General features: G+C 40.6%; 1 protein-coding gene across 6 annotated transcripts in view; it reads right to left on the minus strand.

The window, feature by feature from the left end:
• Window positions 1–26,687, minus strand: part of HECW2 (HECT, C2 and WW domain containing E3 ubiquitin protein ligase 2) — a 463,541-nt gene extending 436,854 nt beyond the window's left edge. For 5 of the 6 annotated variants that reach the window (XR_007517919.1, XM_049887747.1, XM_049887748.1 and 2 more), the window contains exon 1: window positions 25,699–25,941. The gene's annotated coding sequence lies outside the window, so the exon portion shown is untranslated. Of the gene's footprint in view, window positions 1–25,698; window positions 25,942–26,482 lie in introns of those variants that run through there. The other variant, XM_049887746.1, reaches the window with a different exon arrangement.
• Window positions 26,688–26,899: the final 212 nt, after the last annotated feature.

Genomic DNA, 26,899 nt, shown 5'->3' on the forward strand with positions numbered 1-26,899 from the left:
CGCCGTTTAGTATCTTCATAAGATGAAGCTTTACCACCCCACCTCACAAAAACAATTTCCAGAGTCCTCAAACCTTAACGTGTATATGAATCACCTAGATATGGTGTTAAAATGCAGATCCTGACTCAGCAGGGCTGGAGTGAGGCCTAAAATATGTATTACAAACAGGCACCCAGGTATTGCTGACGCTGCAGGGACCATCCCTCAATAGCAAAGCCACGGTTTCTTAATTGAGATCTTCAGATGCCTGTGCCCCTGCCCCAGGAAACTGAGTTTTGTCATTGATTTTGCTTCTGATTTGTGTCTTAGGAGACCCCATGTGTTACAAAGTAGATCTGCTCCACAGAGTTTTCTAGGTTGTAATCTATATGGAAGCAGACTGCCAGGCCTGTTTCTTCCCTGGTGCCACTGGATGGGTTCTAACTGCAACCTTTTTAGTTAGCAGCTGAGTCCAATCCCTTTGTCACACCCAGGGACCTTAGAAAACTGAGTTTTACAGTAATTTTTATTGTGTTCATTTTTTTATTAAGAAAATTATATTTTACCAAATTGTCATGGATTGAATTGTGTTCCCAAAAATAGCTGTCAACTTAAGCGGCCCATGAGTCCCAGTATTGTATGATTATCTACCATTTTATGCGATTTCCCTATGTATTGTAAATTCTATCATTATGATTAAATGAGATAGATTAGTGGCAGTTATATTCATGAGATATATAAGATTAGATAGTGTCTTAAGCCAATCTCTTTGAGATATAAGACAGAGAAGCAAGCAAAGAGACCAGGAAACCTCATACCACCAAGAAAGCAGCGCCGGAAGCAGAGTGCATCCTTTGTACCTGAGGTTCCTGCGCTGATATGCTCCTAGACCAAGGGAAGACTCATACATCACAGGGACCTTCCTCCAGAGCCAACAGAGAGAGAATGCCTTCCCCTGGAGCTGACGCCCTGAATTTGGACTTGTATCCTACTAGACTGTGAGAGAATAAATTTCTCTTTGTTAAAGCCATCTACTGTGGTATTTCCATTATAGCAGCACTGGATGACCAAGACACAGGTCAATGACAAGACTTCCTTTTTGCAGAAATAGCTAACAGGCACTTTCAGGAAATTAGTTCCTTAAGTCATCTTTTCCCAAAACGGAGTATGCATTTTCTTGAAGGTATCCTCAAGAATACTTTTCCCATAAAAGTGGTCTATACAATGACCTCTTGATCAGAGTTTCGCCTTACCCAGAAGCACAGCTAACATATAGCTGCAGAAAAAGGACAGATGACAGACAAACGTTGGGAAGGGTAGATTCTGAAAATCAGAGCTTGATTTCCTGTGCTATAAAATTCTGAAATGGATCACTGAATAAGTGATTTGCAAGAACTTAGGCGAAATTTTTTAAAAGGCATTGACTAGAAAACAGCATGGTTTCACTAAGAATAAGCTATGCCAAACACTTTATTTCCTTTTTGACAGGGTTATGAGAATGGTGGATTCTGACAATGCTTTAGACAGCACATCTATATTTCAACAAGGTATCTGAATCTCTTATAACACTGTTGTGGCCAAGAATGAAGAAATTCAGCCTAAATAATAATATGCTAAGTAGATGCACAAGTAAGGAGCCCTGGTGGTCCAGTGGTTAAGCTCTTGCTACTAACCCAGAGGTTAGAGGTTCAAACCCACCAGCCCCACCACGGGAAAAAGATGTGGCAGTCTGCTTCTGTAAAGATTTACAGCCTTAGAAACCATATGGGGCAGTTCTACTATCTCCTATATGGTTGCTGTGAGTTGGAATTGACTCGACAGCAAGGGGATAGATTCAAAAGTGGTTAAACACAATATTCAAAGCCTACCGATTGATGGAATAATGTCAGTTTAGTAAGAGATACTTTCACAACTCCTCTTTCCTATTCTCTCAACCTCCAAGCAAATAAAAAAAAAACACAATTGATGTTTATTGAAACTGTAATTCCTGCAGGTATTTTAAAGCCATATAGAAATAAAATCACTTACATAAGAACTTTAAAAAAGAGGAATTCAATTCAGTATACTCTGCAGCAACTCCCCTTGATAAGGGCCCAGTACCTAAAATTTGATAGCATTTTTCCTGTATGAGTTGCTTATTTACTTAAACTGTTTTCAGTGACAATTTTGATTCTTAAATGCCTAAAGAGAGGTTGGAAATAGAAAAAAGGAGGTAAAGTGGGTAGCCGAGAAGAAATAGAAGTTTCTCCAATTTAAATTTGAGAAAGATAACGGAAGATGAGCACCAGTAAATGCAGGCCTTTCCACTGTATTTCCAAAGTGTACAGGAGAAGAGAGGGACAGAGCAGAGATACATGTAACAAGGACTATCCCAAACCTTTTTTCCATCTTAAGAGTCCACAATATTCCACATTTCTAGGACCAAAGAGGTCTGGGGGACACACTTAGGAGTGTTTTTTATTCAGAATCATAAATCAGAATAGGATGTGCTTTAAGAAACTCACCAAAAACTGGCCTCTTAATATGCTCATAACCTTCAATAAATCAAGTTAGAAACCTGTCACTGAAACTATAGGAAAGGGAGAAACTAATGTCAAAAAACTGATGACAGAAGCAGATTAACTTAATTCTGAAAGATGTCTAAGATACCTTTATTTACTTTATTATAAAATAAATATGCCTTTAAAAAAAAAAAAAAAAACCCTTTGCCATCAAGTCAATTCCAACTCATAGCAACCCTATAGGATAGAGTAGAACTGCCTCTTAGTCACATAATATACATTCATTCCTGAAAGCAAGGAAATACTGAAAGACTACAGGAATCATGTCCAAAGGATATAGAAGCTGGCTTGAAGGGGAAGCCACTGGCCAGATTTAGGACCATTTGTGCATTAAGAAGTATAAAATTGATAATTAATAAACAATGAATAAAATATCTATGAATGCACAGTAATGAATAAGGGAGGGAAGTACTTCTTGGATAATTGTGAGGGTTAAGGTTATGCATCAACTTGGCTGGGCCATGATTCTCAGTGGTTTGACAGTTATGTAATGATGTAGTCTGACAGCTATATAATGATGTAGTTTGACAGTTACCTAATAATGTAATTTGGCAATTGTGTAATGACATAGTCATTTTTTGTGATATAGTGTAATCACCTCCAAGATGTAACCTGATGTGATCAGCCAATCAGTTGCAAGGGAAGTTTCCTCGCAGGTGTGCCTGCATCCAACATATATGGATGTTCTGGCAAAGTTCGCTGGCTTTGGCTCTTTCTGGATCCTGCATCCAGCTCATCATCATCTGACCTCCAGGTCATGGGAACTTAGCCAACAGCCTGCCATATTTCCTGCCCATCTTGGGATTTGCTGGACTCAGCAACCTGTGAGGCGGCAGCCTGTCATCTGACCTGCCGACTTTGGGTTCCTCAGCTCCAGTATCTACATAAGTCAGAATAAGCCTCCAGTCTGGTATCTGACCCAGACTTGGTACTTACCAGCCTCTACAGCCACATGAGCCATTTCCTTGAGAAAAACCTCTGTTTCTTTGCTCTCCCTCACTCAGTCTATACACACAAACACAAACACACACACATTGTATATATATACACATGCTTCACTGATTTGGCTTCTGTAAAGAACCCAGCCTAAGACAATAATGAAGAAGGAATGAGAGAATTAGAAAATAATCCCTTTGCAACCTCCAATGTAATAACTGACTCAGACAAGAAAATCACTAATAAATACTAACAGCACTTTAAAAAAGATTACTAATGAACAAGATATTCACCTGATTTCAAGTACTATCCCATAGATTACAAACTAGTTGCTATTAGGTGCCGTTAAGTTGCTGCCACCCATAGGGATCCTTTACACAACAGGACGAAAACAAGGACTGGTCCTATGCCATCCGCGCAACTGCTAATACACTTGAGCCCACTGTTGCAGCCACTGTGTCGATAAATCTCGTTGAGGGTCTTTTTTACTGACCCTCTAAGAAGCATGATGTCCTTTTCCAGGGATGATCCCTCCAGATAACATGTCCAAAGCAAGTGACACAAAGTCTCATCATCCTTGCTTCTAAGAAGCATTCTAGCTGTACTACTTCCAAGACAGATTTCTTTGTTCTTTTACCAATCCATGGTATATTCAATATTCTTCGCCAATACCGTAATTCAAAGGTGTCAATTCTCCTTCGGTCTTCCTTATTCACTGTTCAGCTTTCGCACGCATATGAAGCAACTGAAAACACCATGGGTTGGGGCAGGGGCACCTTAGTCTTCAAGGAGATATCTTTGCTTTTTAACACTTTAAAGAAGTTTTTTGCAGCAGATTTGTCCAATGCAAAGCATCATTTGATTTCACAGGGGTTAACTGCGGATGCAAGTAAAATGAAATCCTTGACAACTTCAATCATTTCTCCATTTATCATGATGCTGCTTACTGGCCCACTTGTGAGGATTTTTGTTTTCTTTATGTTGAAGTGTAATCCATACTGAAGGCTGTAGTCTTTGATCTTCATCAGTTTGTGCTTCAAGTCCTCTTCACTTTCAGCAGGTTGCATCACTGCATAAGCAGATTGTTAATGAGTCTTCCTCCAATCCTGATTCCCCATTCTTCTTCATATAGTTTAGCTTCTTGGATTATCTCCTCAGCATATGGATTGAATAAGTATGGGGAAAGAATACAACACCAACACACACTTTTCTTGACTCTAAACCATACTGTATCCCCTTGTTCTTTTCAAACGACTGCCTCTTGATCTATGTACAAGCTCCTCATGAGCACAATTAAGTGATCTGGAATTCCCATTCTTCATAATGTTATCTGTAATTTGTTATGATCCATACAGTCGAATGCCTTTGTATAGTCAATAAAACACAGGTAAGCATCTTTCTGGTATTCTCTGCTTTCAGCCAGGATCCATCTGACATGGGCAATATCTCTCATTCCACGTCCTCTGCTGAATCCAGTTTGAATTTCTGGTAGAGTCCTATCCAATGTACTGCTGCATTTGCTTTTGAATGATCTCCAGCAAAATTTTACTTGTGATATTAATATTGTTCCATAATTTTTGCTATCAGTTGGATCTCCTTTCTTTGGAATGGGTACAAATATCGATTTCCTCCAGTCAGTTTGCCAGGTAGCTGTCTTCCAAATTTCTTGGCACAGACAAGTGAGCACTTTCATCACAGTACCCGTTTTGCTGAAACACCTCAGTTGGTATTCTGTCAATTCCTGGAGCCTTGTTTTTTGCCAATGCCTTCAGTGCAGCTTGGACTTCTTCCTCCACTACCATTGGTTCTTGATCATATGCTACCTCCTCAAATGGCTGAACATCAACCAATTCTTTTTAGTATAGTGGCTCTGTATTTTCCTTCTATCTTCTTTTGATGCTTCCTGCATCATTTACTATATTCCCTGTAGAATCCTTCAATATCGCAACTTGAGACTTGAATTTTCTCTTCAGTTCTTTCAGCTTGAGAAGTGCCAAGTATGTTTTTCCCTTTTGGTTTTCTAACTCCAGGACTTTGCACGTCATTATAATATTTCACTTTGTCCTCTACAGCTACTCTTTGAAATCTTCCGTTCAGCTCTTTTACTTCATCATTTCTTCCCTTCGCTTTAGCTACTCTATACTCAAGAGCAAGTTTCAGAGTCTCTTCTGGCATCCATTTTGGTTTTTTTCTTTCTTTGTCTTTTTAGTGATCTCTCGTTTTTTTTCATGTATGATGTCCTTGATGGTCTTCGGTCATTAGTGTTTAATGAGACAAATCTATTTTTGAGATGGTCTCTAAATTCAGGTGGGATATGCTCATGGTTGTGCTTTGGCTCTTGTGGACTTTGTCTAATTTTCTTCAGCTTCGACTCAAACTTGCATATCAGCAATTGAAGGTCTTGTTCCAGTCAGCCCCTGGCCTTGTTCTGACTGATGATATTGAGCTTTCCCATCGTCTCTTTCCACAGGTGTAGTCAATTTGATCCCTGTGTATTCCACCTGGTGAGGTACTTGTGTATAGTCACCATTTATGTTGTTGAAAATGGTATTTACAATCAAGTCGTTAGACTTGCAAAATTATATCATGCAATCTCCAGTGCTGTTTCTATCATCAAGGCCATATTTTTCAACTACCAATCTTTCTTCTTTGTTTCCAACTTTGGCATTCCAACCACCAGCACTTATCAACACATCCTGATTCCATGTACGATCAATTTCAGACTGCAGAAGTTGGTAAAAATCTTCAATTTCTTCATCTTTGGCCTACTGGTTGGTGAGTAAATTTGAGTAATAGTCATATTAACTAGTATTTCTTGTAGGTATATAGGTATTATCCTATCATTGACAGCGTTGTACCTCAGCATAGATCTTGAAATGTTCTTTTTGACAATGTATGCAACACCATCCTCTTCAAGTTGTCATTCCAGGCATAGTACACCATATGATTGTCTGATTCAAAACAGTACATTTCAGCTCACTAATGCCTAGGTTATCCATGCCTGTGTGTTCCATTTCATTTTTTGACAATTTTTAATTTTTCTAGATTCATACTTTGTACATTCCAGGTTCTGATTATTAGTGGATGTTTGTAGCTGTTTCTTCTCATTCTGAATTGTGCAACATCAGCAAATGAAGGTCCCAAAAGCTTGACTCCATGCGCATCATTAGGGATGATTCCATTTTGAGGAGGCAGCTCTTCCCCGGTTGTATTTTGAGTCCCTTCCAACCTGAGGGGCTCACCTTCTGGCGCTATATCAGACAATGTTCTGCTGCTATTCATAAGGTTTTCATTGGCTAATTCTTTTCAAAACTAGACTACCAGGTCCTTCTTCCTAGTCTGTCTTAGTATGGAGGCTCAGCTGGAACCTGTCCGCCATGGATGACCCCGCTGGTATTTGAATACCGGTGGCATAGCTTCCAGCATTACAGCAACATGCATGGCCTCACAGTAAGACAAGCTGACAGATGCAACCTACTAATTACAAAAGGAAAAAGGTAACTTCTAAACGGGAGAGATACGGTGGTCACCACTTATCCAAGTGACCCCATTCCGCCATCACCAACAGCAGAATAATCAGACGTATCCGTTGATGTGATGCAGTAAGTGGTATCACCTCTGATGTTTTCTTGCCAAAAATGCTTAATCTGAGGGAGAGTACCGACACGTCATGAGGTTGTTAATCAGTATCACTGAACAATACATGTACTGTTTAATAAGAAGCTAGTTTGTTCTGTAAACCTTCATCTAAAGTACAATAATAAATAAGTAAAAAGCCGCTTAGCCTGAATCTAAAAACTAGGAAACAGGTAGACAAATCCAGAATGTGGAACATCCTACAACTTGTCTGAACTCTTTCAGTCGGTGTGATAAAACAAAACTAAAGGTGGGGGGAAACTAAAAAGACATAACAATCAAACACAATGCATGGAACGGTACTGAGTTTTAGATCATTAAAAAAAAGGTTGTGGGATAATTTGAACATACATGAGATGATATTATGGAATTCTGATTAATTTTCTTAGGTTCAACAATAATAATAATAATAATATTGGGGTGGTAGAATATCCTTATTCTTAGGAAATGTGGAAGTATTTAGTGGCGATATGTCATGGTGTGGCCTGCATTCATACAACTTACCTTTAAATACCTTAGGAAAAAATATGTATGTATGTAGACAGAGAATCAAATGTGACAGAATATTAACAACTGATTGACCTAGATGATGATCATGAGTGCTTCTTTTTAACTTTTATGTAATTTGAAAACTTTCAAAATTAAAAGGTGGTGGGAAGAAGTTTTTTTTTCAATTGTGCTTAAAGTGAAAGTTTACAGTTCAAGTTAGTTTCTCATACAAAAATTTATACACACATTGTTATGGGACCCTAGTTGTTCTCCCTATAATGTGACAGCACACTCCTCCTTTTCACCCTGTATTTCCCATGTCCATTCAACAAGCACCTGTCCCTCTCTGCCTTCTCATTTCGCCTCCAGACAGGAGCTGCCCATTTAGTCTCATAAAAAAAAATTTTTTTTTTACATACTTGAGCTAAGAACTACGCTCTTCACAAGCATTATTTAATGTCTTATAGTCCAGTCTAATCTTTGTCTGAAGAGTTGGCTTCAGGAATGGTTTTAATTTTGGGCTAACAAAGAATCTGAGGCCCATGTCTTCTGTGGTCCCTCCCTTCTCACAGTGAGACCATTAAGTCTGGTCTTTTTACTAGAATTTAAGTTCTGCACCCTACTTTTCTCCTGCTCCGTCAGCGACTCTCTGTTGTGCTCCCTATCAGGGCAGTCACATTGGTGGTAGCCAGACACCATCTAGTTCTTCTGGTCTCAGGTTGATGGAGTCTCTGGTTTATATGGCCCTTTCTGTCTCTTGGACTCATATTTTCCTTGTGCCTTTGGTGGTGTTCATTCTCCTTTGGTCCAGGTGGGTTGGAACCAATTGATGCATCTTAGATGGCCACTTGCTAGCTCTTAAGACCCCAGGTGCCACTAACCAAAGTGGGATGCAAATGTTTTTCTTAATTTACTTTATTATGCCAACTGACCTAGATGTCCCCTGAAACCAAACCATGGTCCCCAGACCCCTACCCCCACTACTCTGTCTCCCAAAGTGTTTGGTTGTATTCAGGAAACTTCTTAGCTTTTGCTATAGACCAGTTGTGCTGACTTCCCCAGTACTGTATGTTGCCATTCCCCTCACCTAAGATAATTCCTGTCTACTAAATTTTTTTTTTTTACTATCTAGTTAGTGAATACCCCTTTCCCTCTGTCCCCACCCTAACCATTAAATAATGTTTTCTTCTGTATTTAAACCTTTTCTTGAGCTCTTATAATGTCTCATATAGTATGTCCTTTTGCAACTAATTTCACTCAGTATAATGCCTTCCAGATTCATCCATGTTATGCGATGTTTCACAGATTCATCATTGTTCTTTACCATTGCATAGTACCCCATTGTGTAAATATACCATAATTTGTTTATTCATTCATCCATTGATGGGCACCTAGGTTGTTTCTTTTTGCTATTGTGAACACTGCTGCAATGCACATGGGTGTGCATCTATCTATTCGTGTGAGGGCTCTTATTTCTCCAGGATATTCCACAGAGTGGGATTGCTGGACCATGGTACTTCTATTTCGAGCTTTTTACAGAAACACCAAATCGATTTCCAAAGTGGTTACACCATTTTACGTTCCCATCAGCAGTGTGTAAGTGTTCCAGTTTCTCCACAACCTCTCCAACATTTATTATTTTGTGTTTTTTGGATTAATGTTAGCCTTGTTGGGGTAAGATGGTATCTCATTGTAGTTTTGACTTGCATTTCTCTAATGGCTAATGATTGTGAGCATTTCTTCATGTATCTGTTAGCCGCCTGAATGTCATCTTTGGTGAAGTGCCAGATTTTTTTTTTAATTTAAACATTCATAAATGTTTTTTCTTTTTCCCTCTTAACCTCATTTTTTCCATAAAAGCTTATAATCCTCAACCTCATGCGTCCTACTATAGGAATTTCCTCTAATAACTTATCCTTGGAGTTTGGTAGAGATGACGATAATCCCAAACAATGCAGTCAATATTCCAAATTTATATAAATCACAGTAAAAAAAAAAATTTTTTTAATAAAATAGGGCATCAAACAAAAGTTTTATGAGAAGAATGGTCTAGTATATAATACATTACAGGTTGAGCGCTAATTTCTATTTCTGTGGTTTGATTTTTTTTCCAAGGCAAGTACTTCAACTATTTCTTCACAGAGATGGTTAACAAAAACCTAAAACATTAACAATGAAATCCAACCTAGCTGTTACAAGGCCAGTGACTGCAGAAGCCCCATCCTTTTCTCACTCTAACTAAAGGTGGTCTTAAGTTCACCCACAATATAAGACAGCAGCTATACCAGAAGGCAAGTTCCAAGTTAAATTAATAAGGACTCAACCTAAATTTGGGAGATTTAATCTAAAATTGATGATGACAAAGCAGATGCCACACATATACTCTTTTGGCATTTTGCTCAAAAAATAGCAAACCAAGGAAGGGTTCTTATGCAACAAATGAACACGCTTTAGAAATGCTGATAAAGTAACATTTATCGTGTTCTTCACACTTGCTTTTTTCTTATATCCTGATCATCAAAGTATTGTTGCACTGACAGATTTAAAGGTCACCTTGCTCATCTTTAAAACACATTTCCAAGGGAACTACTCCAGTGTTTATACCCTTCATAAACCTCACTTTGTAGACTCTGCTTTAACCAAATTAACATACCATTTCACAAAACTAATGAAAAGTCCTTAGTAACTTCCTAGTCACTTTTTATCTTCATTTCCTTACCAAAACTGGGTTCTGCTAAGAATTGCTTTAAAAACTGTAATGAGCGAGCCTGGGCAATTAACAGGCTGAAATTAATTAACATAAAAAAGTATCTTTCTTTATCCAAAAATAATAATTGTTTATGAAAGATCTGGAAACCCTGGTGGCATAGTGGTTAAGAGCTACAGCTGCTAACCAAAGGGTCAGCAGTTCGCATCCGCCAGGCACTCCTTGGAAACTCCATGGGGCAGTTCTGCTCTGTCCTATAGGGTCGCTATGAGTCGGAATCGACTCGACGGCACTGGTTTTGGTTTTTTTGGTTTATGAAGGATTTAAGACAATCATTTGTAATGGATTTAAATGTTTCGTTATACAATAAAATCTGGGAAAGTCAAAGTCTGTGTGAAGTGGAAACCTGGCGGAGAAGGAAAACGCAAATATTTTCCACTAACAGAGAGAGAGAAAAAGTGGTAAGACTACGCCCCGTCAAAAGCAGAAAACTAGCAATACCCGGAAAAACACGGCACTTCTATCGAGTTCTGCTCTCAAAGGTTCCACTGTATCTAACAATGGCAAGTAATATATAGTACATTCAAATAACCACAATATTGGATTACTTTCCCTACTTTCAAATTCAGGAAATTTAAAATATTAGTAAATTTTCCCTACTTCTGTATATGTTTGAAAATTTCAAAAAAAAATAAGTTTTTTTAAGTTAGTAAGAGGTTTTATAGTTTATTCACCCCAGCCTACTATCAGGAAAACCACCTTAAAATTACAGACGGCTTGCAGAATAGTGGTTAAGTGCTACAGCTGCTAACCAAAAGATTGGTAATTCGAATCCACCAGGCGCTCCTTGGCAATTCTATGGGGGCAGTTCTACTCTACCCTATAAGGTCACAACAAGTCAGAATAGACTTGATGGCAACTGGTTCGGTTTTTTTCGTTTTCGGAATTCTCACTTCTGCAGCAAATCCATATGCTTAGAATATCTTGCCAAATTAATGAATTGCTCCTAGCAATGACCCATTTTAAAAGGAAAAAAAAAAAAAACTAAACTTTTTGCAAGTGAAATTAAATTACTCTAATGGGCTACTTACCTCAAAACCTACTTACGTTTATCACATAAAGCCATTCAAAGAAATGGCATGAAAGGCTGTGCCATCAGTAACATTTAAAAAAAAAAAAGGTTTAAACAAAAAACCTAGATGCTATGCTCCTATAATACCTGTGGTGCCTACATATTTAGTTCAGTGCCTTAGCAACCCTAGAGGACACAGGAGAACTGCCCCATATGGTTTCCAAGGAGCAGCTGGTGGGTTTGAACTGCCATCCTTTTGGTTAGGAGACGTAGCTCTTAACCACTGCACCACCAGGGCTCCAGTTCAGTACCTTACACTGCTTTAAACAGTACAATTTTCTTGAACTAAAATAAATATTGCATAAGAGTTCTTTAAGTGTTACAGAACAAAAAAGCAAGTTACCCTTGTCATTAGAAAAATGTCTTAGTAGTTAAAAGCTAACATTATTGTGTGTATCTCATATGCCAAAGACTGTGTAAGTAATTTATATTTATTTCCCCACCTAACCCTCAAGATAACAGTCTGGCGTAGATATTATCATAAACACTATTTTAGAGATGAAGGAATGAAAATCCAGAGAAGTAACTGCGGCAGTTGCTTTGTGTTCCCCAACATCCAATCTCTTCTTCTTTCTTACTAACAGCATTGCTGGCCATCCAGCTGGAGAATACATCTGCCAGCCCCTTTTGAGTACAGGCATGGCCACGAGACTAAATTCTAACCACTGGAACATGAGCAAAAGTGGCATGTGTACAAAGAAACTTTGAAAATAATTTTTTAGCAAAAATCCTAGGCTTCCTTAACTTATACAGTAAAGTTGTCCGTAGTAGAATATCTTAATAAATCAGTTCTAGGTTAATTTCACTCCTCTCTCAATGACAATTAGACAGAAAAATTAAATAAAATCTTCTCGCATTTTAGAAACTCAAAAATAGAGTATTTTACGACTTAAAAGCTTGGAAGAAAATACATCTCAGTTGTTCAGTAAATCTTCTAGTGTTTCACTTTACTGTTATGCCTATCTGAAAATAAAGCAACAAATAAAAGCAATCATTCAAATTTATTTCCTTGAGAACCACTGAATTGTTTCAATTGGAGATGTTTCATATCTTGCTTCACTTGTTCTCTCTTACTATCTTTTTATTTTCAAATTTATCTAAGGATCTGTTAGAACTACATAACTCAATTCAAGGTCCAATGTATGTTTGTTTCTTAAAAAAAAATTGGGAAAAAAGTCATTAGGAAATGTGTGTGTGTGTGTGTGTGTGTGTGTGTGTGTGTATGTAAATTCTCTATGATGTAGTAGTTACTTGGGTCCTAAAAGCATCTCAAATAGTGCTGCCAACTTAAAAACTTAGAGTACTTAATTTCACCCACTCCCACCTACTGCAAAATGGAAACTAGAAGCATGGAAAAAACAAAGAGCCTAAAAAAATTACAAGGCAAAAACCTAAGAAATAAAATGGAAATAAAAATTTTATCTCAAATGTCAACTTCTCCTTGATAAACAAACAAAAACTATCCAAGATATGCCTTCTATCTACTTTTTCCACCGCACACTTTTGTATCCTTCTGGTCTATTAAGTACACATATGTTTTTCTCTTCATCATAGTCTTTATTTTCCTGTTATGATGGAAAAAGTTCACATTACAAATAAGGAGACCAGATCCTACTATCAGCTTTATCACTGAGGTAACCTTATGTCCCATACTACCAAGTGTACCTGTTATTCCAGTGTAATTATCACTCTCAAAAGTGTCCCAAATTGGAGAATAAATTATAATGGACTATTACGAACTAGCTGCGTGAACTTGCATCAGTCACCAAATTTCTATGAGGCTCGGTTTCTTCTTTGACAAATGTGACCAACATCTACACTAATTTGTGACTGTGATAATCACAGAGGATAACACATGTGCACGCACATGGAAAAGAAGTTCTATACTGTTGTTAGTGCTGTTGAATTGGTATGGAGACTTTACATACAGCAGAACAAAACGCTGCCAGGTCCCGCATCATCTTCGTCATTGGTGGTACGTTTGAGTCCGTTGTTGTGGCTATTATGTCAATCCATGTCATTGAGAGTTTCCCCTTGTTTTCACTGACCCTCTTTACCAAACATGATGCCCTTTTCTAGCGATTGGTCTACCCTGATAATGTGTCCATAGCTAGGACAAGTTCTATATAAACCTAAGTTATTGTTAATAAGAATACAAGAGGAACCCAAATGTATTCTATGAAGGAGGGGTTGGCACTGTTCCTCTTTAGCTTGCTTTGCATGGTACCAAAAGCAGTGCAGTATATATTAAAAGAAGCAACTACAAACGTGGAAAGTCACTTAATTTTGTAGTATCCCATTTCCTTATCTATAAAACAAAATGGGCATACTAGACAACCTGTAGGGTCCTTTCCAAGACCAGGATTGTTACGACCATAATCACTTTAGTCCGTTTCCCTAAAATATCATAAACATACCATTTATGTGGTGTCTATCAAACTGGCTATGTTCTGAATTCATGATTTTCTTGACCTCAATCACATTTACAAATCTAACTTGAAAAGTTAGTTGGTTGGGACAGCACAGTGTTTTATTAAAACTTTTTAATTATTCGACTTTTTAAAATAATATTTCACATAAAAATTTCTATTTCTGACTTTTCTTTAAAAACTGGCATACCTAGCATGTTGGGGCAATAAGCAACAAAAAAATTTTTATAGAACCTAAATTTTATTCTTTCAGGTGCCTAACTCTTCTCCTCAAACACCACTTTAATTACTAAGGTTCTTCGGATATCACGTATTTTAAATCAGGTCATAAAAGCATGTGCAGCTCCCTTCTTTTATGTTTCTTTATTTCTTCTACTTAGTAAAGACCTACCCGGTTCCTGAGAGAACCAGAACACCCCTGCCTGTACTCAGCTCTCTGCACTCAAGAAACCACCTCACTGTTCTACTGGTCCAGAGCAGGGGCTGCAAAACTGGTAACAGGCAGAACACAAATTTTATTTGGCCTGAACTTTGTTTTTAAGACATTTTATTACTTGCCAACATCTTATAATCAAAAGAGTTCATATAAAATTACATTTTTAACTTCATTAGAAAATTATAAAATTTGGCCACGCTGAGCACAAATTTCCATGTGGCAACAATCTGCTGAGCTGAGTGGTAATATCTCCTTTCCCCTTTGGGGAAGCTTGCTTCTCCACCATGATCTCATCACTCCACAAGGTTTCCATGCAAAGCACACTCACTGGCTTCACCTGTTACCTGCTGGCCCTAAAGGCTTGAAGGTCCAAGTCCAGGGAGTTAGAAGTTTTTTTCCAATCATAAAGGGAAGATCATTCCTCTTATTCCCTGATTTTAGGCTGCACGGCCATGTTTCTCTATCTTTGCCAACATGTCCTAATTTCTCACTCCAAAAACTAATTCAGCTTCCTGTACATTATCATGATTAACATCTAAGTATCACCCATCTACCTGAGTTACTCCAGGATACTTCTGCAAAGGCATCTTCTGGCCTGGTAAGCTCCTACATGAAACAGCATAATTTCATGCCACAAAGCAGAAAGCACAGAGGACTCAATTCATTGACTGATGAAGTCTTTATTTCCAAACTCACTTCTCTTTGAAGATAAATTTAAAAAAAAAAAAAAAAAGCTCCATAGGGTTTCCAAGGAGTGCCTGGTAGGTCTGAACTGCAGACCTTTTGGTTAGCAGCCGCGGCTCTTAACCGTTACGCCACCAGGGTTTCCTCAAGATAAATCCTCCTCCTAAATTCCTGAAGTTAGATAAGCTAGAACAACGCTCCTCAAACTTTACTGTGCACACAACACATCTGGGAATGTTGTTAAAATACAGATTCTGATTCAGTAGGTCTGCCACGAGGCCTGAGATTCTGCATTTCCAGCAAGCTCTCACATGATGCTGATGCTGCCAGTCTCTGGGCCAAACTCAAAATAGCAAGGAGCTAGAAGAGTTACAAGGAGCTCTGGTGGCACAATGGTTAAATGCTCGGCTGCTAACTGAAAGGTTGGTGATTCGAACCTACCAGCCACTTCATGGGAGAAAAGACCCGGCGATCTGCTCCTGTAAAGATTTACAAAGTAGGAAACCCTATGGGGCGGTTCTACTCTGTCCTATAGGGTCATTATGAGTTGGAGTCAACTCAATGGCACACAACAACAACTCAGAAGAGTTACAAAAGAAGAAGGTTTCTGAGACAAGAATTATCTGAATGAATTAGAACCTCCAGGACTTGACTTTGTCACTTGAAAACCACATAAATGTTAGTCTTTCAGCATCCTCTGGAAGCTTAATATCTGATGTTTTAAATAATAACCTTTCATAGTGGTCCATGAGGAAGAAACAGATGGTTACTCCAGCCATTATGGACTGGCTATTATATATTCACTACAAGGTCAATGCTGGGCATTATACAGTGGCATCAGCCAAATTTCCACGTATTTAGAGTGCTTAAAATCTCACTGGCAAGAAAACTAATATGAAACAAAATAACTAGTGAACCACTTAAAGCAGCAGATGATTAAGATCTTAACTGCTATAAAATAGTGATTCCCAAGGGGGTGGCCTATCAACATCTGGGAAGAAGATGTCAAGCTAAACACACATTTCTCCAACCCTTTCTAAAAGACTAGGATACTCACTCCATCCCTACCCTTACTGTCAATCACTGTCAGGAGAAGCTACGTTTATTAATAAACCAAGAAAACCAAACCCATTCCTGTCAAGTCGATTTCGACTCATGACGACCCTATAGGACAGAGGAGAACTGCCCCATAGGGTTTCCAAGGAGCAGCTGATAGATTCAAACTGCCGACATTTTGGTTAGCAGCCATCCCTCACAGTAGCTCTTAACCACTGTGTGACTAGGGCTCCTTACTAATAGGAATGTTATATTCTGCCCAAGGGAATGCTGAGGGAAAAAAAACAACGAAAACCTCTATTTTCAACTTTTATACGGAAGGGCAATAGAGACAAGAAGCCAGGAAGAGTAAACAGTATTGGTGGGCATTCCAGACAGGAGGTGCTTCCTGTGGTGAAAGTACTGAAGTAGAGATGCGTCTGGGGTATTTATGGAAGACCTGTCTAATTAAAGTAAACCAGAGTGTCCTACTCAGCCCCCTTCCCCATTCTGAGTGGAAGAACCATGGGAGCTGTCTCCTAAGAATGATGATCACCTGTTAAGAATACTGAAGCGTGGTTAAGAGTTTAGCTGATAACCAAAAAAGGTCGGCAGTCATACCTACCAGCCTTCATGGAGACCATATGGGGCAGCTGGCTCTACTCTGTCCTATAGGGTCACTATGAGTCAGAAACAACTCAACAGCAACAGGTTTGGTTTTGGTTTTTATTTCTACAAAAGAGGGTTGAACTGGTTTGCCTCTCAGATTCTTCCTGTTTCTCAACTGCTAAATGAAAAAATTCAATTTTCCTCTACCAGTCTAACCTGAATCACTTGGCTTTTCTGCTGTTGACAAGAGACAAGAGAATGTGTATGTGTAAAAATCCCTATAAATTTAAGAAAAAGATCCCTAAACCACAGCATCAGGTTAAGCATTCTGCTGCTGCTCAGGATCCCTCGATCTTTGAGATCATTCTCACGCATCTTTTCAACTCTGTCATCAATCATCTTTGTGACTCTTCTCTGAACCCCGTCCAAATCCCCCTCATCCCTCTCATACAGGCAAGTGATCAATTACACTCCAGGTCTTCCCTGACCACTCCATCCGAAGGAAGCCTCAGCGACACTCCATTCTCCTCTATACTAACGGCACTTATCATACTTTGCAACTATGGTGTTTTTTCTTTTTTTTTTTACTTATGAAGTAATTCAAATACATAGAAAAGCTCAGAAGTTAATTTAACAGCTGTCCACATACCACCATCCAGATTTAACAAATACTAATATTTTCACCACATTTGCTTTGCAGTTATATATTTACTTATTTATACCTTTGCTGCCTGTCTCTCTCACTTGATTCTCTGTTTTATATAGGCAGGATGACGTCTCATTATTAACCTCTTTTATATCCAGTACTTAGTGTAGCGCCTGGCATGCATGAGGCTCTCAAGATATGTTTGTTCAATGAATAATGTATGAATGACTTCTTTCTTAAAACTGCATAATGGCCATCAATGTAGAAGGGTTATTAGATAAAAGACAATGATCAGATAGTCTCCCATCTTTATTAAAGTCCAAAAAAGAGGAAATAGGTCTTCACTGAAGAATGGGTGTTTAAATTTAAATGCGTGCTGTTACTGGATATTGCACATTAGCATGTGTTAAGTGAACACGGTAGAGAACTTCCCCTTCTCTAGAATTCCTTTTCCTCTTAACCTAGATAGTACATATATCTGCCTAAAGACATGGAGATACAGGGAATAAACTCTCAAAGCCTCTCATAGCTTGAAGATGCCGACCCAATGGCTTGAAGAAAGAAAGAATAAAGGGAGAGATGGGAAGAGGGGGGAAGGAAGGAGAAAGGGAGGAAGGGAGGGAGGGAGGGAGGGAGGGAGGGAGGGAGGGAGGGAGGGAGGGAGGGAGGGAGGGGAAGCCTCTGCAGAGAGAATCTAAGACCTCTAGAAACCAACCAACCAACCAGTTGCCATCAAGTCAATTCCAATTCATGGCGAGCCCACGTGTGTCAGAATAAAACTCTGCTCCATAGGATTTTCAACGGCTAATTTTTTAGAAGTAGATCATCAGGCCTTTTTTTCCAAAGAACGTCTGGGTAGATTTGAACCGCCACAGAGTAGAACTGCCCCATAGGGTTTCCAAGGAGCGCCTGGTGGATTCAAACTGCCGGCTCCTTCAGTTAACAGCCAAGCACATTAACAGTCTGCATCGCCAGGGACTCCAAAGACCACTGGAGAACATTTATATTTTCTAGGTTAGTCCAAAGGAGATCTAGATTACAGCCTGAAAGCCCTTGAGTATCAAGTCCATTTGTCTGAAACAAAGCCAAGCCTAAAGCAAAAGCATAAGATGCATCATCTCTAATTTTCATACATCTCCACCTCCTTCTCTCTGTACCCCCTGCCACCAGTGTCCTAATGCAAAACCCTAAAAGCTGGGTTTTCTCCCACTATGGTTATCCACATGCTCTCAAATGTCAAGGGTACACTTGTACCCTTGCCTTATGAAAATTCATTGGGTCTAAGATTTATTACTTTGAGCTCTTGTTCTCCCAATGGGTCAATGAAAAACAATACGCTTATTACTTAAAAGGACTGTCCGTTACTGAGAATGTTACATCATTAATCCTTTATGGCCCATGTGGACCTCTGCTCTAACAAAAAAAGTCATAGTCTAAGATTGTGGTACACTGTTTTATTTGTTAACAATTCTTCCTTCCCACCCTGTCCTTGCCACGGTTCATTATGGGCAGAGTATATTGCTGACATATGCCACTTAACAGAATTAGTTTCTAATCAGTGTCATGAAGTAACATTTTTAATTTTATTCCACAGATAAAATATTATATGAGCACCTTTCCCCCAAACAGCTAGCATACGTCAGCATAGAGAAGCAGTCTTATACTCTGCCCATCACTGTGTACTGCACACTCATATACTGAGGGGCCACAATTTGGCTGTGTTCACAGTTTACACTATTTCCTGTAGTATTTCCTCAGATCAGAAGGCACTCTCTCTCTCTCTCTCTCTCTCTGTGAACTGCGTAACACGTAGATTGGCTTCTAGGTGCAACTTGTTTTCTACACAAAGCCATCATCTTCTTATGGGTACATGAAACTGGTGCTGTCTGTCCTGAGCAACTTCTCCAGTCTCGTAAATAACGGTTAATCAAAAGAAAAATCTCTTCCCTTGCAGCACTGGTTTTCAGTGATAAATGAACAAAGCATTACCAAGCACTCCTCCCTGAACATATGCCAAAAGCTGATTCATTCTCTGCATGACACTGGTGGTTTCATCCAACCATAAAGTGAAATATCTGCTAGCAAGCACTTGATAGTAATCACTCTTCCACACTCTACTCCACTGATACTATGCAACAGCCAACAGTGTCATTTGACAAAAGAATTTTATCAATAACTTCTGGTTTCTCTCTAAGGCTAATGCTTGTCTTTCCAGCTGATTTTCCAAGCATCTCTTCAATAATATGACTCATACTTATTTTTGCTACAAGGATCTTTTAATGATGGTACTAGAGTTTTGGTCTCTCATCTACCTTTAGCAACACAATACATTAATTTTGTAAGGAAAGCACTATTGTGTGCTTGTCCTGGATAACTTCAATAGTATAACAGAGAAGCCACTGTGCTTTGTTTGAAAATGACACAAAAACATCCATGGCTTCATGCCACTACTGGACAAAGTTTCATAACAGGCAATGACTGGGGATTGGGAGCAAATGGATGGCAAGTCCAATAAAAAACAGTTTTTGAGATAGTCATCATCGTACTTCCATTTGCACTTTTCAATTCCAGCTATTATTTGAAACCTTCACTCCTACAGATACCCGAATCTGTACACCTACAGATTCACATTTCGTATTTTCAGTAAGATCCAATTCCCTACGTATGTTTATGACATTCTAAACTGTGGCACTTATATTACTATTTTCACCACAATTTTTATACTTGGATGAACCATTTCTGAGCCATTGATCCATTTTTGTGAATAGGGATATGACTTTAAAATGGCAACAACAAAATATGCTATTTTAACATATAAATAAGCAAACAGCATAAAAATTATATTAATCTCAATAAAGTGCATCATTCACAAAATGTAAGCTACATACACTGACCAATGCAGTTCCTGCAGTACAACCATAGCATTTAATATTATAGTGAGTCTTAAGAACATAATGGGATTTCTGTTGAAATCATCATTACTCTTCTATCTCAAGGCCCTACATGTTCTGCCACACCAACTCTCTGGTCTCATTTCCTATTCATCCCTGATCATTCCACTCTGTAACACTGGTCTTCTTGTGAATCTTTGAACACACCCCAACATATTGCAGTCTTTGGTCCTTTGCACTGGCCGTTCCCTCTGTCTGGAACAGTCCCTCAGATATCTGCATGAGTATTTTCTCTCACCTCCTTTTAAGTCTTTGTTTAATGTCTCTTTCTCCATGAGGCCTACTCTAACCATGCTTATCCTGTTCTACTTTTTCTAATTATCCTGCTTACCCCATTCTACTCTTTCTTCCAAAGTACTCACTTCCTTCTAGCAAGCTATATAATTTACTGACTTATTTGGTTTATTATCTGCTTCCCATGCCCAGCTCCCAACAGAAGGAAAACACCATAAGGGCAGGTGTCTTTGTTTTCGTTCATTGGTATATCCCCAGCACCTAGATCAGAGACTGATTCAGAGGAGACGCTCAATAAATATTACATGAATGAATGAATGACTTTTTTACATTTTTCTCTAACCACCAAACTGTCTATAGATCTTACGTTGAGAATTAGATAAAAATTAGTGAGCCAGCAAAAGTTTTTAAGAAAGAAAATGACGCCAACAAATTGGTGTCAGAACTAGATAAGATCAGATCAGAAGACGATTTAAAGTTTGGAGTGGATGGATGCAGACAGTTTAGTTAATAAAACAATCCATGGAAGAGATGATAAAGGCCACAATTCTCTATATGACTAGGCCATCTTAAGTGGTTTATTTTTCCCATAATATAAATATCTACAGATACATATGATCAATCTTAGCGTATACATACTCACACATATACACATATGCAAGCACACTTACAAATACGTATGTTGAATAAATCTAGAAGAAACAAAGGACATTTTTCCAACATATGTGTATTTTTCATATAAAAGCTAACGCTGTGGGTCACAGTTAAAGTCTAGTTTATACTTGTTGATTTGGCATCCCTTCTAATTAGTACCCCTTTTGCTCTCAAAAGTATCCAGGTTAGATGGAATTTCAAGTTTTCATGAAATCCAGACCTTCTGGAGCCACTGAGGTTGGATGATCCCTCCCCCCCACCAAAAAAAAAACTACTGCTCTGAGATAATCTCTAAACCTTAAATCAAAAGTATCCCAAAACCAAAACCCTGTGCCATCGAGTCGATTCCGACTCACAGCGACCCTATAGGACAGAGTGGAACTGCCCCATAGAGTTTCCAAGGAAAGTATCCCAAGATCATCTTTAAAACAAACAATTGTTTAGCTTAAATAGAAAAAAATGTCTGCCTTGAGCACTGTATTCTTTTAAAGAATTATCTATATGTGATTGGGTTGACAACAACTCAAAAGTTTAGATGAGAAGTTCAGAGGTTGGTGAGTTTATGTTAATGGTGGTAGAATAATTCAGAAAAGGGTAGCGAGAATGGTTGTACAACTTGAAGAATGTAACCAATGTCACTGAATTGTACATGTAGAAACTACTGAATTGGGGTATGTTTTGCTGTGTATATTTTCAACAAAAAGTAATATTTTTGTTTAAAGTATCCAGGTTTGGGAAAAAATATTACATGATCATCCTACTTACACAGGAGATACGTAAGTTTCTTCTTATTCAGGCCTGCTGCCTGAACTTTTGAAAACTTCAGTAGAGCCATAATCAATTGTAACACCTACTGGTCACCACTGCAAGTGCACTATTGCGAACTGACGATTCTTTAGCAAAGGAGTACAACTGTTGCAGAAATAATTGCCACAATCTTCATATATTGAGCTTTGGTACAGATACCAAGTGCTCACTAGGTCAACTGCACAATCTCAAACCCTGCTGGGAATTTTCACGTAATGAACAAACACGACAAGTTCTCCTTCTGTGCAAGCCCTCTGTATGACTGAGGCCCAAATCCAAGACTGAAGTCAGAAGAGACTACAGGAAACAAAGGCCCTTCTCTTATCCTCGTGGCCCAGAGAGCTGCGAAACTAGGAGAATGTGGAGTCAGGTCTTCACAACAGTGCTTGTGTTCTGACTCACAGAATATTCAAAAACTAGATCAAATAATAGATCATGAAACTTGCATTCATATCTGCAAGAGCCACATTACCAGTCAGGCCTGCAGACGTGTTTTATAGAAGCTGCTCTCCCAAATCACAAGAGTTGTCCCAATTTGTGTCAGTCTTAGGTAAATGTTGTTGCTGTTGTTGTTGAGTGCTGTTGAGTGGATTTTGACTCATAGTGACCCCATGTGACAGAGCTGCCCCACGAGGTTCCCTAGGCTGTAATCTTTACATAAAACAGATCACCAGGCTTTCCCGCGTGGAGCCACTGGGTGGGTTCTAACCATCAACCTTTCAGTTAGCAGCCAAGTGCTTAACTGTTGTGCCACCAGGGTAAGTGCTAATTTTTATTGTGTCTGTTGTGCTTGAAGACACAGCTTTAGTCATAGTAGACACATATCAACTTGAAGATAAAACTATTTTATTTTATGTGGAAATAGATGGCAAGCAATCAATTACATCATTCTTCCATCTTCCTTACTCTTTCTATTCTCCTTGTTTCCTGTTTAAATTTTTCTTATTCTTTTTATCTTTGCATTTGACAAATAAAAAACTGAAATAAAAGAAGACACAAAATATGAGGTCAGGAGAAAAGTGATGAAGAAAATAGTAAAGATTTCTTAATACCTAGGGTGACCAAGGCAAGTTTAAATGTGAAAGAAGGTGCTTCTGATAATTAAGATAGGTCAATGGAAACAAACTGGGACTGTCACAGGCAAACCAAGGGGTTTGGTCACCCTTCTAATTCCTTGCTCACATTCTTATTCAAGAGGTATCCTTGGTTCAATGAAGCAATCTCTAGCTGCTGCCTCTGTTAGGTCAACCAACTTCAAATATGCCTAGTCCTCTCTCTTTCAGACCCAGACTTGGTATTTGACAAGAGAGCCGAAAGATTTTCACTCAACACTGACATTCCCTATCTAACACACCACGCAAAAGCAGTCCCATTTTCTCCCAGGAAAGCAGGTGGCAAGCACTAGAATGTGGATCCAGGCCACGCCCACAGCAAGCCCCAGGCAAGGAGCCTAGTTCCTCTAAAATGTGTACTTCACAACAGAGAGTACAACCTGGAGAGAGGATATACAGACACCAGTCACAGAGTTAAGTATTCTGAATGTTAGAGTCTCTCATTGGTGCCAGGGCAGACACCGAAACTTGACAGAACTCAAAAGCCACCTCTCCTGCTAAAGCACATCCACCCAGAATACAACTCCATAGCCCCTGTTCTCAGGTACAGTAACAACTTAAGTTTCTCTGCCTTCTGCTAGGATCAGTGCAAGAGGCTCTGAAAAATGTAAGATATGTTCCTCTCCCAAGATCACACAGCCCGAACTAAAGTCAATGCTTACTTTTTATTTCATGCCTCCTGTTCAGAGAGGTCAAATACTGAACATGTTCTTCATTAAATTTAGCCCTGTGTCTCTTGAGTATTAATTTACTGGAATATTTTCCCTCAAATTAATAAAGAGGTTATCACCAAAAGCACACTTTAAAGAGGGATGAGCAATTTTGTAATCTAACTGCAATCTATACCACATAAAGTACCAACAATGGTGGCAGAAGGAAAGCTCCAGCTGGCTTACTGCAAGTATTCAGAATGACTTTGACTTTTCCACCATCTCCGCAGTCATTCATAAAGACTCATTGCCAAAGGCTACCCAAAGCTGTGATGGAGGGAATGAGAAAGCAAATGTGTTTGGCTGTTAAATCACTGTAGAAGTAGAGCACTGTCGTAACTGAGAGTCTGAGAGCAAAGGCTGGGAGTTAGGGAACTACCTGTCAGGGAGACAGTAGAAGAAACCTCATCACATACAAAATCAAACTAAGTCCTTCCAGCTGGGATTCCGAGGGGCCACTTGTATGACACTTAGGTCATACAAGAGCTAAGAAAGCTATAATGCTTTTTCCCCCCTTGTTAGGATAATTTTAAGTTCAAAAACATTTTTGTTATATGCCTGTTTAAACTGCCTCACATAAACACAACTGAGGAAAACTGTGAGAAACTCATAATCAAAACAAATGGCTGAATGATGTTTTAAATGTTCAAAGGAAGAAATTAACTAATTACACTGCTTGAATGGTAAGGTCACAATGTCTCCTTTGGGAGGTCAAAATTATGTCTTCCCCACCTTCGACCTCACCGTACCCCACCTCCCAATAGTGAAGTGGATAATTTCTGAGGAATACAATGACCCTTTATGCCTGGCTTCTCTTGTCTGCTAGGGATGCCATCTGTCTCCCACTCTATATAAACAATCCCTGCAGGAATCTTCTGATGACCAAACAGATTAACAAATGCCGAGTTTTCACACTACCAATAATATTCTCATCCACATTAGGTCTCTTCAACAACTCAAAAATTAAGCCTAATAACTGATCTTTGTTTATAAGGAATATCAGTGGCATTTTAAAGATAACCTCTCAGTACATACAGCCATCTGTTGGGAGGAGAAAAACTGGAGGGGGGTGGGGAGACCTCCCTCTAGGCAACAGAATAAATGAGCTCTTGAGGCAATAAGAGAAATAGTAAAAAGAAAATCACATTTGTAAGAAAAACGGACGAAAAAATACATGAAATTTCATCAGGTCTAACTGAGGGGGGGCTCCGTTAAAATATGGTTTCTTCTAAATGATAAATTATAGAATACTATTCAAGAAAAGGCAAGTTACACACTCTGACACTAAGAGTCCAGAGGTCCCTTGACTCTAGGGCAGTGAGCAGATATCGTACCCTGGAAGGCTAAAGGTTCCCGTGAAGTTTGCCTGCAGTCCACCTCTATTTACACTGATAGCCGATGCTGTCCTTCTCGAAGTTTAATATCGATTGAATCCTTGTAACTCTGTGAGCTCTCTACATTGACTCCAAAGACTTCCAACTCTAAAAGAAATAAATGTGCCTAGAAAGATTTCCTTTAAAAGAGAAAAAAGTAGTAACAGCAACAACATTAAACGAAACACACCTGAGCACTGCTAACAGAGGAGAAGATAAGGCAAGGAAGAGCAGACCTCTGCGGCTGCACGTCCTCGAAAAACATCTACGTGTAAATCTGCAGCCCCACTTTCCTCCAGGCCCCAAGCCCTGCAAAGAATGTTCACAACACATTCGAAACGAAGCAGGAAATGAAACCCCCTCTCCCTTAAGTGATGCTCAAAAGGACCCAGAAGTCCCAGCTCCCTGTGATAACTAAACCATCAAACACGTTCCAGTGCCTCTCACCCGCGTTTCAGGGCAGCGGAAGCCGAAATGTCAAATGAATGGCCGTGCCGAGGCGCGAGAGAGGAAAACAAAGCCACCTCCCGCGGTCCGGTACCTGCGGCGCCTGAGCCAGGCGCGGGCCGCGCACTCACCTGGGGCTCGGCGCCCTCGGACGCCGACTGCGGTAAGGATCCGGTGGCGGGGCGGGAGGGCGCCCCCGCAGTCGCCTGGGCCGCGGCCCCGGCGCCCTCCTGCCCGTCTGCGCGCGCTACCGGAAAGCTGGAGGCCAGGGGCGCCGCCGCGCGTCGCATGCAGCTCCGACTGCGGCGGCCGCTGCCACGGGCCGAAAGACTACGCGCTGCCGTCCTCTACCCTGCGACCCCGAGCAGCGAAGAGCGAGACGCGGCACGGGAGTAGAACGCGCCCGGCGCCCTCAGAAGCTCTTCCCGGCGCCTTCCGCAGCGGGCCGGGTCTCGGCTCGCCTTTGTGCTGCTGGCATCTTCCTTTGCTCCCAACGTCGCTCGGAACTCCCCGAGGCGGCTCCGCGCCACCGCCCACCCCAGGGTTATGCCTCGCCCCCCGCGCGAACCGCCGATTGTGTCGAGTCAGCAGCAGCAGCGGCGGGGGCGCGCGAAGCCATGTCTCCCGCCCGCGCTGGGGAGGACGCCGGGGGTCCACGAGAAGTGAGGAGGTGTGCGGCCAAGAGCGGCCGCCCCTGCGCGGCGCGGCCCCGAGCGGCTCTGCCGCGTCCGGCTCCACGGCGCTGGATCTCCAGGCGCCGCCCGCGAGCAGCGCGCCGGCCCCCTGCGGCTCCCCCTCTCGCCGCTCCCCGCCGCTCGCCCTGACTCCCTCCCGCAGCAACCTTCCTCCTGCCCAGCCTGTCCGGGAGTCTTGCCCAGCCCCGGCCGCAGAGGGCCAAGGGTCCGACCCGCTCACCTCCAGCGACTCCGGCGCTCCTTCCGCTAGACGCCTCGGTGGCATCTGCCTGCTCCGCCCTACGGGGCGCTGGCCTGGGGGCTTCCTGCACGTTGGCGCCGAGTGGGCGGTTTAGCGGGAAACGGGGGTACTGGCCGAAAGAGGCAGCCAGACCTGGCCAGCTGAACCTCCCTGAAGAAGGTGTGGGAGGGCGGGGCGCAGGCAGTTGCGCGGAGGACGAGTCCGAGGCTGCGGCGGAGCCTGAGCTGCTCTCCGCCTGCGAAGCCAAAGAACATGAAGGTTCTAAGCGGGCCGCGGAGGATGGAGGAGACCTTTTGAGGTCTTGCAGGCAGGACTGCTCCTAAATCCCCCCAGAAAGCTGAATGGGGAGTGCCATGCCTCGGTTTCCCTCACTGCAAGGGCAAGACTGTAGAGCAT

Source organism: Elephas maximus, chromosome 6 (assembly GCF_024166365.1).
Source record: "Elephas maximus indicus isolate mEleMax1 chromosome 6, mEleMax1 primary haplotype, whole genome shotgun sequence".
NCBI classification, from domain to species: Eukaryota; Metazoa; Chordata; class Mammalia; order Proboscidea; family Elephantidae; genus Elephas; species Elephas maximus.